This window comes from Vanacampus margaritifer, chromosome 14 (genome assembly GCF_051991255.1).
Source record: "Vanacampus margaritifer isolate UIUO_Vmar chromosome 14, RoL_Vmar_1.0, whole genome shotgun sequence".
NCBI lineage: Eukaryota > Metazoa > Chordata > Actinopteri > Syngnathiformes > Syngnathidae > Vanacampus > Vanacampus margaritifer.
Window position 1 is genome coordinate 8,178,803 of NC_135445.1, and position 15,533 is coordinate 8,194,335.

Consider the following 15,533-nt stretch of genomic DNA (forward strand, 5'->3'; position numbering starts at 1 on the left):
TTAATCGCGAGTTAACTATTGAAGTCATGCGATTAATTACAATTAAAAAAATTAATCGCCTGACGCGATTTTAAAAAGAAAAGAAAAGATCATTAAAAAATTAGGAGCGTCAGGCGGTTAAAATGTTTTATCGTAATTGCAAGAGTTAACTCATGATTAATCACAAATTTTATATCTGTTCTAAATGTACAACATTTTTTTTCTAGGTTTTCATACTCTTTTAATTAATTGCCTGACGTGATTTAAGAAAATAAAAGATTATTAAATATTAGTAGCATCAGGCGATATTTTTTAAAAATCGTAATTAATTGCATGACTTCACGAGTTAACTCACGATTAATCAAAAAATTCATATCTGTTCTAAATGTACAATAAAAAAAAATCTAGGTTTTCATACTCTTGTTAAAAAAAGTGGGAAATTAATATTTGACGTCTATAACCGTCAATGGCAGTGAATGAGTTAAAAATATATATATATTCATGATGGCAACAGTTTGACGCCACATAACCAATCGTAGTCCCACTTCAACGAATCACTCGGTTCCAAATATACAGCAATTGATCTCTGTGGAAAAAGGTTGGTTTCGAGTGCCGATCAAACCGATACTGTTCAAAGATACTTTGTAGAAGATGATCGAATCAGGGGACACCAACGCCTCTTCCACCCCCCCCTTTTCTTTCTTATCAGCGTCAACACTTCAACACTTGATCCCTCTTTTACGGATGAGGTGCTGTCTCTTTTTATATCTGCTTTTTGTGTAATCGATGATCGCGCACACAGAGAGCCTTACAGGAGTCCGATATGTCTCTTTACTCTTTAGATTTCAGAAGAATATGACCCGCCTCTCCCCTTTGGGATTTCAATTCAATTCAGACGTTTAAATATTGATTTCAAAATTGTGCTTTTTTTTTTTTTTGCTGTGTATGTGGTTTTGTGGTCTACAATTACAGTAGGCGTAGATATAAAACAAGAGCCTGATTTGATGTTTGCCTTTGACCTGAAGGTTTAAAAAAAATAAAAATATAACTTATTTTTCAATTTAATTTAAAGTTAATGTTAACATTAACTTCATCCTTTTCAACACAAATCGTAATTTTAGATGACTAGAGTTTTATGGAATAACTAGATATTTGCAATTTCTGGAGAAATTAATAATCGGCAATGATATATAAAAATAAATATATTTTAGTCGGTCAATATATGTATGCAAATATTTGGAATTTTGAGTTTTAGAAAATTTTGTGAATGAGAGTAATAAACGAGATATATTGAATAATTTGCACATGTTGAAGTTGAAATACTTTGAATCGGTCAAGTAATGTTGAGGGGAGGAGGGAATAATGTAGATAATGGGAAAATTTTGGGGGGTGAAAAAAAAAGCGAAACTTTGGTGTGTGCAAAATTTTGCCATGTTGAAAATCATTCATAACGTGACTTGATTAAGCAAAATGATGTAAATTTCTGAATCTGTTGTTTTGAATGTGCCAAAAGAAATGAATGGTAAATAATTATTGGAGGAAATAAATAAATAATAAATAGGGGGCTTTTTAGGTAAAAAAAATATTGAATTATGGGAAAACTGAATTTTTGTATTGAAAAAAAAAATGCAAGCCCCCATGGCGTGAATTTTTGGAATATCTTCGGATAGAATCGGATGAATTATGTGAAAGGACAAGGGCGTCAAAAAAGTGTGAAGAATTCAAAACGGTGAAAAACGTGTGAAAGCCTTCAGCACAATAACAAGAAATGATCCTTATTTGATCTGTCCAAACTGCTCTGCGTCAGTGTCCATTGAATGCCGATTAGTATCGATAATTTGATTTTTCAATCGCAGCAAAAAGTGGCCGAAAAAGCAGGAAGCGGCAGAAGAAGGCTAGTGGGCCTTGACATTGAGGAAGATTTGTTTCAAGTTAGCAAGGACGAGACACGGCTGCCGTGTTGCTCCCTTACTCTCTTTTTGCCGTCTCTTTTTTTTTCCTGTCATTTGGCGCCCAGGGTGAAATTATGATAATAAGAGAAAGGAAAAGCTATTACTGCGGTTGCTCTCTCATTATGTAAATGATATTAAACAGGCCCTCTTTGCATGCGTGTGTGTGCATTTGCCGGTGCTACATATGCTTTTTCAATCTGCGTGCAAGTGTTTGACCATTTGTTTGAGTGTAGGCATGTTGAACTATCAGTGTGTGTGTGTGTGCGTGTGTGTGTGCGTGTGTGTGTGACATGCACGTGTGTCCAGGGGCTATGAGGGCTAATCTCCCCATAGTGATTACAAGGTGTCAAACTCCCCCACATTGATTATGACATGTTAATTACACGCCGTGTTTCTACCTGCTCTGATGACACAAAACACTTTCTCTCTTTGCACAACTAGCCAGCGGAGGACAACACGCGTTTTTGATGGGAACAGTTGCAATCATTCATAAATGTGAATCAGCAATGTAGTGCTTGTATGTTCACTTTTCTATCTTAAATATTACCATGGTCCCCAAAACGTATTTATACGTTTTTTTTTATTTTTTATTTTTTATTTTTTATTTTTTATTTTTTATTTTTTATTTTTTATTTTTTATTTTTTATTTTTTATTTTATTTTATTATTTTTTAAATTTTATTTTATTTGATGCTGTCTCTGACCTGAAGAGGTCGCTTCAAGCAATGGCAATTATTGCAAAAAACGGAAAGCAGGTGGCAGTATAAGAGATCAACCGGGGCCATGTTGCAACAAGCTCTTTGTGAATAATGATGAAACTTAGCTATATTCTAAATGCTAATTGTTGCAAAACGGAAACAGATAGAAATATACTTTTTTTTTTTCCTGATGAAAGAGACTTTCTTTTGTTAGGTTCCATCTTTTTATAGCAATTGAAGAATTGTGGGCCTTGCAAAATCCAGTAAACCAGCCGGGAGCGAAGGGGGTTGCTTCAGTGAAAATGGCAGGGAGTGAATGAGTTAACAATAAAAATGGCTAACGAAAACAAAACTAACTAACTAGCTAGCTAGCTAGGTTTTAATGTAGCAGCAATCGTGTGATTCTTAAACATGACCATTCGAAATAGCGTACAAATACGAAAGTTCGTAGTCGTGATGAATAATCAGAGAGAGCACATTTCCAACTTCAACAAAAAAAAAGCACAAGAATGACTAAACTAGGACTAGCTCTGTAAACAAGCTGATTAGCCACGGCTGCTATGTTTGTTAGATCACTTTTTTGTTGATGTATTCAGTGTTTGGTTTTACGGCCATTTCACACTGCACTTTGCAACGTGGAGCACACAGTTGATCAAACGATGATAATCAGTAGTTATGGTTTTATTTGATTTCACATACACTAAATCACCTTCGTAGAGTCATAAACTGATTTCAATATTCATGTGATTATGATAAAAAAAATAAATAAATAATATTTGGGTGACAAATTCTCTGCATCACTGCCTTTTTTCTATTCATTTGTCAAAGTGATCTTGATTTGCATGTGCACTTTAACGTGTTGCCGCTTCTGTGTGAGTGTGTGTTTGTAAGTGTGGTCGGTGGTCTATCTGTACTCTACTCCATTGCTTGTTTATAGCTTCATACCACAGGTCCTTTGAGATTGATAAATATTGATCGTTACAAAGGATAGATAGATGCTTGATAGTCTGTCTGGGTCCTGGGAATACACACACTCCCCGTTGATGTGTTTATCTGTGACGCTGAAGCCAATGAAAATTGAGCTTGCTTCTAAAAAGAAGAAAAATGTTGCTTTTGTGATTAGATAATCACGGTTTAACATACGTTGACGACGATCCATACATTGATTTAAAGATTAATTCAGTAATGATAGAGCCAATGGAATATATTGGCAATGCGGTGACAGCTGACGAGGATACGTGTATAGAATGCCATTTAAACCTGAGGCCAATTAAGTTCCAATTACTTATTGGCAGGTAAGAACTGTATTTACAAATTTCGCATTTGCTTCCCAGAGTCGCAGTAGCAATTTATAGACATTTTCTAGCTCCTAATAAATACTACGGAAGAGGATTTGGGCCGGTGAAGAGAAAAACAAAAGGTTGGCAGGATTCTGACTTTATTCTCAGCATTCTAATTTTAAAGTCAGAATTCTGCATTTAAAGTCAGAATTCTGATTTTAAACTCAGAATTCTGCATTTAATCCCAGAATTCTGACTGTAAAGTGAGAAGTCTGACTTTGTGACAAAGAGCTATTAATTGTGGGGGGAAGTCAGAAAGTCACAATTCTGAGATTAAAGTGAGAATTCTCACTTTAGAGTCCGAATTCTGAGATAAATTCAGAATTTTCACTTTCAAATCCAAATTCGGAGATTAAAGTCAGAATTCTGAGTTTAAAGTCAGAATTCTCACTTTGCTCTCAGAATTCTGACATTAAAATCAGAATTATCACGTTAAAGTCAGAACTCTGACATTAAAGTCAGAATTTTCACTTTAAAGTCCGAATTTTGTGATTAAAGTGAGAATTCTCCCTTTAAAATCCGAATTCTGAGAATAAAGTGCGAGTTTGAACTTTAAAGTCAGAATTCTGACTTTAAAATCAGAATGCTGAGAATAAAGTCGGAATCCTGACAGACTTTTTTTTCTCTCTCTCTTTTTTTTCTAATCCTCTTCTATATAATACCTTATGTTTTGTCACATTTAAAATTTTAGGGTACATTTTGAAATTTTTGGTCTCGTTTTTGGTTCAATACAGTATTTTTTTATCTTTCTTGATTTGTGTGTGTATTTGGGTTGCCACTTACCTGACTGACCACGGCGTGTATTGTATCTGATTTTGAGAAATCTTCAGTCCCACTTGAACATAACAGAGCCAAGACTTTCCTAGATGTAATTTTTGTACATGTCGGTGCCTACGTAGACGGCGCCGCACACGTTCAAAGCCTCGGGATGACGGGATGGCCTCTCAAAGCGCACAATAGACTGCCATGATCGAATTGAGGCATGGCTCAAAGTGCAGCGAGACCACTCGAGGAGGCCGAGTGGATGAAGCTGAATAATGAAGAGAGCAAGATCAGACGCGGTATATCCGCGTTCCCATCTGCGCTGCCGCACACTTGTGAACACTGAGACGTACTCCTTACACACTTTCTGGAAAGGTCCTCTGTGTGTGTGTGTGTGGTTGTGGGAATAATGTCATGAAAAATGAGAGGGCAAGTTGTGTTTCTTGGTTTAACCCAGACTTTCTTTTTATTTTCCTCACAGTTAATGCTAGACTGGCATGTGCTTTTGTTACTGTCAAAATGTCATGTTTATGTAAATCCAGATGGTCTTAAAGTGTTCTTGACAATAATATGTTATATGGGACCTCACTAGTCTAACTAAACATGACATTCTGATTAATATTGCTGTACATTTGTGGAATATGAGTTATGGAGCAAAAGCTCAGGGCGCGGCCATTTTGCCACTTGCTTGTCGACTGAAGATGACGTCATAGTTGTTCAGGGCTCAAGCAAAGACCAATCACAGCGCACCTGTTTTCTAAAGCTTGGCCGTGATTGGTTGTTACTTGAGACCTGAGCAACATTGATGTCATCTTCACCGACAGCAAGCGTCAAAATGGCCGCCTTCTGATAGTGATGAAAACTTCCACTAACACAATAATAACCAGAATACCATATTTCGATTAGTGAGTCTGCATAGAACATTTTTGTCCACTAAGAAGAAGACCAGAAAGCGACTGAGTTTTATTTAGTAATTCTTGATCAACCGTAGTGTTTCTTTGCTGTTTTCCATATAAAATAGTATTAATATTCGCTTCTTTAATTAAAAAATTCCCAAAAGATTTCTGTTTCATCCCCCCAAACATACCTTACTTTATCGTCCGCCATTGTTTCGTGACTATAAACGTACGTGTGACGTAATGTACGGTCAAAATGTGCCACGTTTTTCCATAGCCAAAATTCGCATTTTCCTTTTTTCAATACGCTTTAAAATCCACCCCCTCTAAGTGTAAAAAACGTTTTGGCAAACTTTGGATCCTTTTTTGAATTTCATTATTTTTTATTTTATTTTTTTATTTTATTTTATTTTTTTTTTATTTTTGTTCCCCTTCTTCTGGATTTTTTTTTTTAATTTCTAGCGTTTCCATTCAGTTTTATTTTCGCATTTCTTGAAAATTCTAATAAAAACGAGGCACTCTAAAGCGGCCACGCCAGCCAGAACCCCAGGCCCACATGCTAGCTTATCACATCAGACCTTTTGAAAATAAAATGATCTCAATCTGCGGCCTTCTCGCCTTACCATGCATGCACTCGTGTCAGACGATGAGGCGCTTAGAAACGCTTTAAAATCCACCCCCTCTAAGCGTAAAAAACCTTTTGGCAAACTTTGGATCCTTTTTCGAATTTCTAGCGTTTCCATTCAGTTTTATTTTCGCATTTCTTGAACATTCTAATAAAAATGGGTGGATTGGAAACCCACCTAACGAGGCACTCTAAAGCGGCCACGCCAGCCAGAACCCCAGGCCCACATGCTGGCTTATCACATCAGACCTTTTGAAAATAAAATGATCTCAATCTGCGGCCTTCTCGCCTTACCATGCATGCACTCGTGTCAGACGATGAGGCGCATAGAAACGCTTTAAAATCCACCCCCTCTAAGCGTAAAAAAACATTTTGGCAAACTTTGGATCCTTTTTTGAATTTCTTTATTTTTTATTTTATTTTTTTATTTTATTTTCTTTTTTTTAAATTTTTGTTCCCCTTCTTCTGGATTTTTTTTTTTAAATTTCTAGCGTTTCCATTCAGTTTTATTTTCGCATTTCTTGAAAATTCTAATAAAAACGAGGCACTCTAAAGCGGCCACGCCAGCCAGAACCCCAGGCCCACATGCTAGCTTATCACATCAGACCTTTTGAAAATAAAATTATCTCAATCTGTGGCCTTCTCGTCTTACCATCCATGCACTCGTGTCAGACGATGAGGCGCTTAGAAACGCTTTAAAATCCACCCCCTCTAAGCGTAAAAACATTTTTGGCAAACTTTGGATCCTTTTTCGAATTTCTAGCGTTTCCATTCAGTTTTATTTCCGCATTTCTTGAAAATTCTAATAAAAATGGGTGGATGGAAACCCACTTAACGAGGCACTCTAAAGCGGCCACGCCAGCCAGAACCCCAGGCCCACATGCTAGCTTATCACATCAGACCTTTTGAAAATCAAATGATCTCAATCTGTGGCCTTCTCGCCTTACCATGCATGCACTCGTGTCAGACGATGAGGCGCTTAGAAACGCTTTAAAATCCACCCCCTCTAAGCGTAAAAAACCTTTTGGCAAACTTTGGATCCTTTTTCGAATTTCTAGCGTTTCCATTCAGTTTTATTTTCGCATTTCTTGAACATTCTAATAAAAATGGGTGGATTGGAAACCCACCTAACGAGGCACTCTAAAGCGGCCACGCCAGCCAGAACCCCAGGCCCACATGCTGGCTTATCACATCAGACCTTTTGAAAATAAAATGATCTCAATCTGCGGCCTTCTCGCCTTACCATGCATGCACTCGTGTCAGACGATGAGGCGCATAGAAACGCTTTAAAATCCACCCCCTCTAAGCGTAAAAAAACATTTTGGCAAACTTTGGATCCTTTTTTGAATTTCTTTATTTTTTATTTTATTTTTTTATTTTATTTTCTTTTTTTTAAATTTTTGTTCCCCTTCTTCTGGATTTTTTTTTTTAAATTTCTAGCGTTTCCATTCAGTTTTATTTTCGCATTTCTTGAAAATTCTAATAAAAACGAGGCACTCTAAAGCGGCCACGCCAGCCAGAACCCCAGGCCCACATGCTAGCTTATCACATCAGACCTTTTGAAAATAAAATTATCTCAATCTGTGGCCTTCTCGTCTTACCATCCATGCACTCGTGTCAGACGATGAGGCGCTTAGAAACGCTTTAAAATCCACCCCCTCTAAGCGTAAAAACATTTTTGGCAAACTTTGGATCCTTTTTCGAATTTCTAGCGTTTCCATTCAGTTTTATTTCCGCATTTCTTGAAAATTCTAATAAAAATGGGTGGATGGAAACCCACTTAACGAGGCACTCTAAAGCGGCCACGCCAGCCAGAACCCCAGGCCCACATGCTAGCTTATCACATCAGACCTTTTGAAAATCAAATGATCTCAATCTGTGGCCTTCTCGCCTTACCATGCATGCACTCGTGTCAGACGATGAGGCACTTAGAAACACTTTAAAATCCACCCCCTCTAAGCGTAAAAAAAAACGTTTTGGCAAACTTTGGATCCTTTTTCGAATTTGTAGCGTTTCCATTCAGTTTTATTTTCGCATTTCTTGAAAATTCTAATAAAAATGGGTGGATGGAAACCCACCTAACGAGACACTCTAAAGCGGCCACGCCAGCCAGAACCCCAGGCCCACATGCTGGCTTATCACATCAGACCTTTTGAAAATAAAATGATCTCAATCTCAATCTGCGGCCTTTTCGCCTTACCATGCATGCACTCGTGTCAGACGATGAGGCGCTTAGAAGCGTCCATGCCCTGGTCCACTCACTTGCTGCCAAATTGAACTGGAAAGGCTGTTGCTATTGGTTTAGGCATATAGATAGGGCCCTTTTTTTTTTACACAAATGTAATTGTTAATATCCAACCCAACAAATTTTGCTTGTGGCTTAAAAGGAACACAGTTGGAAGCTATCCTACTCTTACAATAATGCGCATAGATTTGGAGGGAAATGTTCTCTCAAAAATAATGTAAGGTCCAGGTGTCTGTCCATGTGCCTATATTGTGTGTTCATATGTGAGGGAGAGAGCAGGAAAAGGTGTGTGTGTGTGTGTGTGTGTGTGTGTGTGCGTGTTCCAGCTCATTTCTCACGGTATGTGTTAGCGTCTAATTCCCCGTGACAGATAAGTGGTCCGAGCAGAACTGTGTCAGTTCTGTTTAGCCAGGACACGGCCCCTGGAAATAAGACTTAAGTCATAACCACAGACACCAATTGTCCTGCACGATACGCTCTACCTACACTATCCAAAAAGCACAAAAAATGCGGGAAAACTCATGGATGTGCAGAAAACAGGTGCCACACTGCAGATGTTACATAGAAACACATAAAAAAGAAAACCCCCACACACACACACTCCACTAATCCTAGACTTGAAGACAAACGCACATGGACACGCACACTGTGCTAGAAAACAACTTATTCAGTACCTGTCACCTCCGCTTAATAAATAAGAATTTAGTTGGGTGTGTGTTGGAAAATAACTTTAAAGTGTGTGTATACATTTGTTGATTTGTGTGTGTGTGTGTGTGATTGGGGGGAAAAAAAGGAGATGCGGGGGGGGGTGGAGCTTGAGCGGACAAGCGTCGCTATCTAGATTAACCATCTAGTCGGTGTGGTCAGATCCCCTTAATGAAAACCAATAGAGATTCACTCGGCTTTAATGAACAACACACGCACCTCACAGCCTCAATTTACACCTGCAATGAGGCCCTGTCACTCAGTGTGTGTGTGTGTGTGTGTGTCGGTTTGTGTGGGTGGGTGGTGGCGCGAGTGCGTGTCGGGATTGTCATTTTCTTTCTTATATTGTATATAGATGTGCCTCCTCTGTTCATCCTGCAGAATATCTTTAAACACGTGTGTGGATGTCAAGCCAAGGTTAAACTTTTGGCCGTAATTCCCAAAAGGTATGTTTGGTACGTGCACAAATTTGCTCAAAAGAAGACTGTACATAAAGTGAGTCTAAATGCAAATTTAGATTACATTTTAAAAAATAAATTAAATTAATAACAAATTAAAAAAAAAATAAAAAATGTATATGTGTGTGTGTGTGTGTGTGTGTATGTATATATATATATTATTTTTTATATATTATATATTTTTTGGTGTTTAAGTTTTGAATTATATTTTTGTATTCGTTTTTATTTTCACTTTTATTTATTTAATTATTTAATTACTTATTTATTTTTAATTTTGGCAGTTTTGGTCCTCCATACTTATACACGGTAGAACGAATTATGAACAGTTCAAAATATGAGTCAATATTGACATAAGATCTTCATATGTCATAAGAATATATAATAAGATGTCAGGAAAAGCAAAACAGATTTTGACAAAAATTTACTGCGTGATCAGAGAGACACTTGTAATGCTGATTTTGATTCAATATGATTTTTAATGTGACGCCCTAATAATGTCATGGTGGCATACAATATGGCCTTCTACAAACATTTCTGATTATGAGCGTATTCTTGTGCAACCACATATTTTGATTGGGACTTTTTGGGCCATTGGATTGTTTCATTTTATTTATTGAAATGTATTTTATTGTGTGTTGTAATTTTGAAATTGTTAATAAATGATAGAAATATGCCTTTAAATTTGTGCAATTTTAAACAAAATTGTTATATTAGGCAATATAGGTATTTCTATGAAAATGATCTGTCATTGTTGTTTTGGGTTCGTTTTACAGTATGTACCAAAAAATACGAATGGTATCAGCACTTGGTATTGGTATTGATGAGTACTGAAGAATTGAGTACTCGTACTACTATCAGTCTGGGGAAAAAAAGTGGCATCGAACATCCCTACTAGTATCCATCACTAGAATCGCGATACTCATTTAGTACAATTCAGAATCGATTTTCAATGTCCCAAAAATCGATTTTATTTAAATTATTTTATACTGTCTTGCAATTGTTTGTTTGTGCCTTTATAGGGAGTGCTGTTCATGTCGTACACAATTTGGCCATTTAGGGGCAGTGTGGTTCTGCGTGTTCTGATACACTTGTTTATTTGTAACCCAAAATAGAGAGTAGAAGGCACATCTATAAATTGAAACAGAAATCATTGTCAATCAAATCATTTTTGAATCGAAAATCTATTTTTTTTTCTTCTTCTGGAGAGCTCAGTATTGTTCATTTGGTAATTTTACCGATTTGACATGTCATCATCATTGCTCTCCTTTTTTTTTTTTTTTTAACAATATTTAATATATATATATATTTTTTTAAATCAAAAAATTGGAATCAAATTAAATTTGACACCACCCCTTAATGATCAGTCCAAACAAGAAATGAGAAATATCCACCTCCAAAAGTCAAATTGTAACATCTCCGGCAGATAATTGTGACATCCCTCCTACGCAAGCTAATGCCATCAAGGTCTAATTATGAGCCGGCGCCGACTGCGCTCCGGGCGCCATCCATCACGCTCTGTGTTGATACTGTCTCTGGCCTCATACACGCTTGTAATCATGCTCTGTCTCCAGTGCTATTTGTCATCCTCTATGGGTGGCTGCCTTCGTACTAATCACTCTTGCTACAGCCGCTAAGCAGCGCCTAATGGACTCATCCTGGAGAGTTTATTACCAAGGCTCACGTTGCTTACTTACATTTTTTTTTTTTCACACTGCAATTAAAGTGGTATCAAAATGCAAAGTTGTGCTATATGTTGTCCTTTTCAACATCAATTTTCGGTGACACGTGTTCCACTTCCTAGAAGATATAAAAAAATGTGTTTAAGGTGTGAGGATGTTTTTGCAAAGTATCCCTTATTCCATTGCCGTTTTTTTTTCTTCTTCAAGCCATCTTTTTTTCCATTCCTTTCATTGTTCCCCGATGCCCAAGGCTAGTCCGTCGGTCTGATGGCTCCCAGCAGGAGGGGAGGACTTAGGATGCATGGATCCCGGGTACACGCATAGTGCTAAATAATATACTGTTTTAGTGTGCTTAGTAGTGTTGTTAAAAAACAAATCCTCTTCGTGCTGGTGCGATATTGAAGGCGATGTTTATTTGGCGGAAGCTGAGATAAGAAGTTATATGTTTGCATTCCACACAATGGAAACTTTCATTTTTACATTTGTGATTTGAATTCATAAATGTGCCCAAGTTAGCTAAGTAAAAAAAAAAAAATCAATTTACAACAATATAAAGCAATATTACACAAATGCTATACTGTACATTTCCTGTACAAGCCACAAATATGGCCACTGTTTGAGGTTTTTGTTTGAAGACATTTTCTTCTACTTTGTATCTCATTAGTGAAATGGTGATTGATTGTGTCTTAACGCAAGTGAGGCGAAGTAGGATTGCAATACTTGGCTGCGACCAGCGGGGGCACTGTCGAGTCACTTGGAACTAGTTTGCGAGCTAAAGACAAAAAAATAAAAAATAAATAAATAAATAAATAATAATAATTAGGCGATTACAATTTTTAATCGTAATGAATCGCATGACTTCAATAGTTAACTCACGATTAATCACAAATTTTACGTGTGTTCTAAATGCACAATAAGGTTTTAGCAATATGTTTTCATACTCTTGTTAAAATAAAAGTGGGGAAAAAATGTTAAACTAATAGAAATATGGCTGCATCTTTTAGTCATTTCATAATAATTCATAAAATTGAGTTAAAATTAAAAACATGTACTATACTGTAAAAAAAAAAAAATCTGTTATATTGATTTGTATTGAGGTTATTTTTCTACCACTAGATGGCATAATTTCATTTGTAAGACGGTGGTGACAGCTCAGTGCATTTTTTAATATTAAGAGCTGTCTAATCTTTAACATGAAGTAACTTTTAAATTGTAAAATCCAACTTGACCCCAGTCTCCACAAATGTATGCATTATTATTAAATTTATTACTGCTAAATTTTGACATGGACGTGTCTGCTGCGTTGCGACTGCAATTACCCCAGTACAGGCTTTCCAAGTAAGGCGCGGTCCGTAATCGCACATTAAAAAAAAATTGTGCCGTTAAAGAAACTTTAAATTAACGCACTCATTTCGACACCCTGAATAATAATGTGTGTGTTTTTTTTTTGGGGGGGGGGGGTTGTTTGTTGCAAAGAACTTCATATTAGTTAAAATAATTAGCAGGGATGGGCGAGTATCGATACCAGGTATCAGTACTCGCGGCGACGACCGATACCAGTTTCCGTTCCCCTATTGTGGCTATTTTACAATCAGGAACTACAAATTAGAAATTAAAACAATATAAATTTGTCATTAATATCATGCAGTTTTAAGGAGGGAGGGTATTTTACGTATCGAAAGTACTAGTGGTATCGGTACTTGGTATCGATTGCATTATTTTAGACATTTGGCTGAATTTCCATGAGAAAAGCCAAAATAGTTTTGCTCCTCCCACTAGCAACAATAAAGCCAACACAGCATAACTACAGTATACAGAATTTGCAGTCACGCCTGCGCGTGAATTTATGCAACACGTATAAGATTTGCTCGAAAATAATGCCGCCGTCCTCGTCACTTAGGCTCTCGCGAGCATCACTTGCAGTAAACGACTCCTCCAAAGTGATTGTGTACGCACAAAGACTAGTTGTGTGTTGATCTCATTTGGTGAGCTTTGCTTGCACTGCATTGCAAAGTAATAAAGAAACGTGCGCTTTTCACACCGAGCTAGTAATTACGGGAGCGCCGTGATGAGAAGCTTTTCTCCAGATAGACTAGATTGGCCATTCATTACCAGCGCCACACACACGCCCGCGCGCGCGCGCACACACACACACCATCTGAGGAGAGACAATGGAGGGCAGGCTGATTCAATCTGGGCTTGTACTTACAGAAAACAATGAGATAATCAAGTAGAGCATTACACTGCACAGTGCACGGCCAAAAAACAGATTTGTGTTCATGGGGGGGGGAAAAAAAATGCAAGTGGAATAGAAAATAGGGAAACATTTTTAACAGGTGACAAAATGTGTGTGTAATGTATAGCTTGTGTATTTTTTATTATTTTAATTTTTTTCCACTATCATTCTCTCAGCAGCGGCCGGGCCTCTAAATTGATATGTGCTTGATTCCCACAACCCCCTCTGGCACCCGCTGGGGAGCCTTTTTAGATTTTACGCTTGGATATATCTGTTTAACTCCGCATTTACTCCTCAGACAACACAATGACACACACACACACACTTAACACGGGGGGGGGGGATGCTGCCCCACAGTCTCTAGAGGATTGGACAATGCAATAAAAGACAAAAGGCCCAAGTAGGGAAGGAAAGATGTTTTTATTGCAGTGTAAGATATTCTGTTTATAGCAAGCAAACTATAAATCAAGTGCATTGTCCCGATACCCGAGACACATTTTTTTTGAAAATTATAATTGGAAAAAAAATATTTTATTTTGCCATGTTTTAAATTGAGGGTTGCGTTGTGTTTTTATTGTCACATCTTAAATATATCAAATTATTCTTTATTTATTTTTTAAGTGATTTTCATGTTGAAGTGAACATGTCAGGGTAGGGCTGTTCGATTATGGAAAAAATAATAATCCCGATTATTTTGGCAATAATTGAAATCACGATTATCCAAACGATAATTTTTTGGTACAAAACAAGAACATGTTTAAGACCAATAAAAAAAATAGAAACACTAAAAGTACTAAAACAACACCTTTCTTATTTACCAAACGCTGGTACCTTTTATGGTGACATCACAAAAATAAATAAGTCTAAATAGTAGGGGTGGGAATTCCGATTTTTGGGCCTGCGATTCGATTCAGAATCGATTTTCGATTTAAGAACGATTTTTTGATTGAAAAAGATTTTTGCTTCAATCTGTAGATGTGCAAGGAATCGTAATGATCTACTCCAGTCTGACTCGCTAATGCTAGTTAGCGCGCTACTCGCGGCAATTTTATCACTCAAAAGAACGTCATCACACTGCAAAAAAAACTACTTTTATTTGAATAACTTGATCGGGACTTTTTCCTTCTACTCTCTAATGTAGCTACAACTTAACAATGTATCAGACAGCGTGGAACCACACTGCCCCTCAGTGGCCACATTGGGTACAACATGAACAGCGCTCTAGATAAAGGCACACACAGACAAAGGCAAGACAGTATAAAATTATTTAAAAAAAAAAAACGATTTTTGGGATTTAAAATCGATTCTGAATCGTACTAAATGAGAATCGCGATTCTTATGAGAATCGATTTTTGGGCACATCCCTACTAAATAGCTGCTTAAATGAATTGAGACCATCTAGCAAATTGACAATTTTTTTGTCATTCACCCTTATGTGTCATATGAGTTTTAATTTGTGTTAACCTGTCGAGCGTTATTTTGGTCAAAGGTGAGAATATTCCCAAGCAAACTGCCAATCAGACGTCACACCTAATTGATCTATAATGCCGTTCATACTCATCAAGCAGGCGTGACCGAGGGAACATATCTATTGATCCCCGTCAACCTTGTCCTCAATCTCTCCGTTCTCCACTTCCCCCCTTCCTGTCAACCCTGGACTGAGGCTCGCTAAAGGTTAGAGGTCAAGGTTGGGATGGGTCAGCAGGTTGACGGCGTCACATACCCGACCTGCCCCTTTTTGCTCCATTTAAGCAGGTGTAAAGAATGTGATTGATTGGTGGAGACACCCCGTGTGTGTGTGCCCTATTTCAATAGATTTAATGGGAAAGCTGTCAATATCTCTGATCCAAAACAAAGATAAGTCATAGAATACTGGCTATTGTAGATTCATCAATGTTCATTAACTTTACCCCCCCCCACCGTAATGACATGCTTGTAGACGGTGTTTTGGCACGCACT

At 37.3% G+C, this 15,533-nt stretch overlaps 1 protein-coding gene across 2 annotated transcripts in view; it reads left to right on the forward strand.

The window, feature by feature from the left end:
- The window catches only part of skor2 (SKI family transcriptional corepressor 2), a 106,655-nt gene that overhangs the window by 12,591 nt on the left and 78,531 nt on the right, over positions 1-15,533 (forward strand). The gene's annotated exons all lie outside the window — the stretch shown is intronic.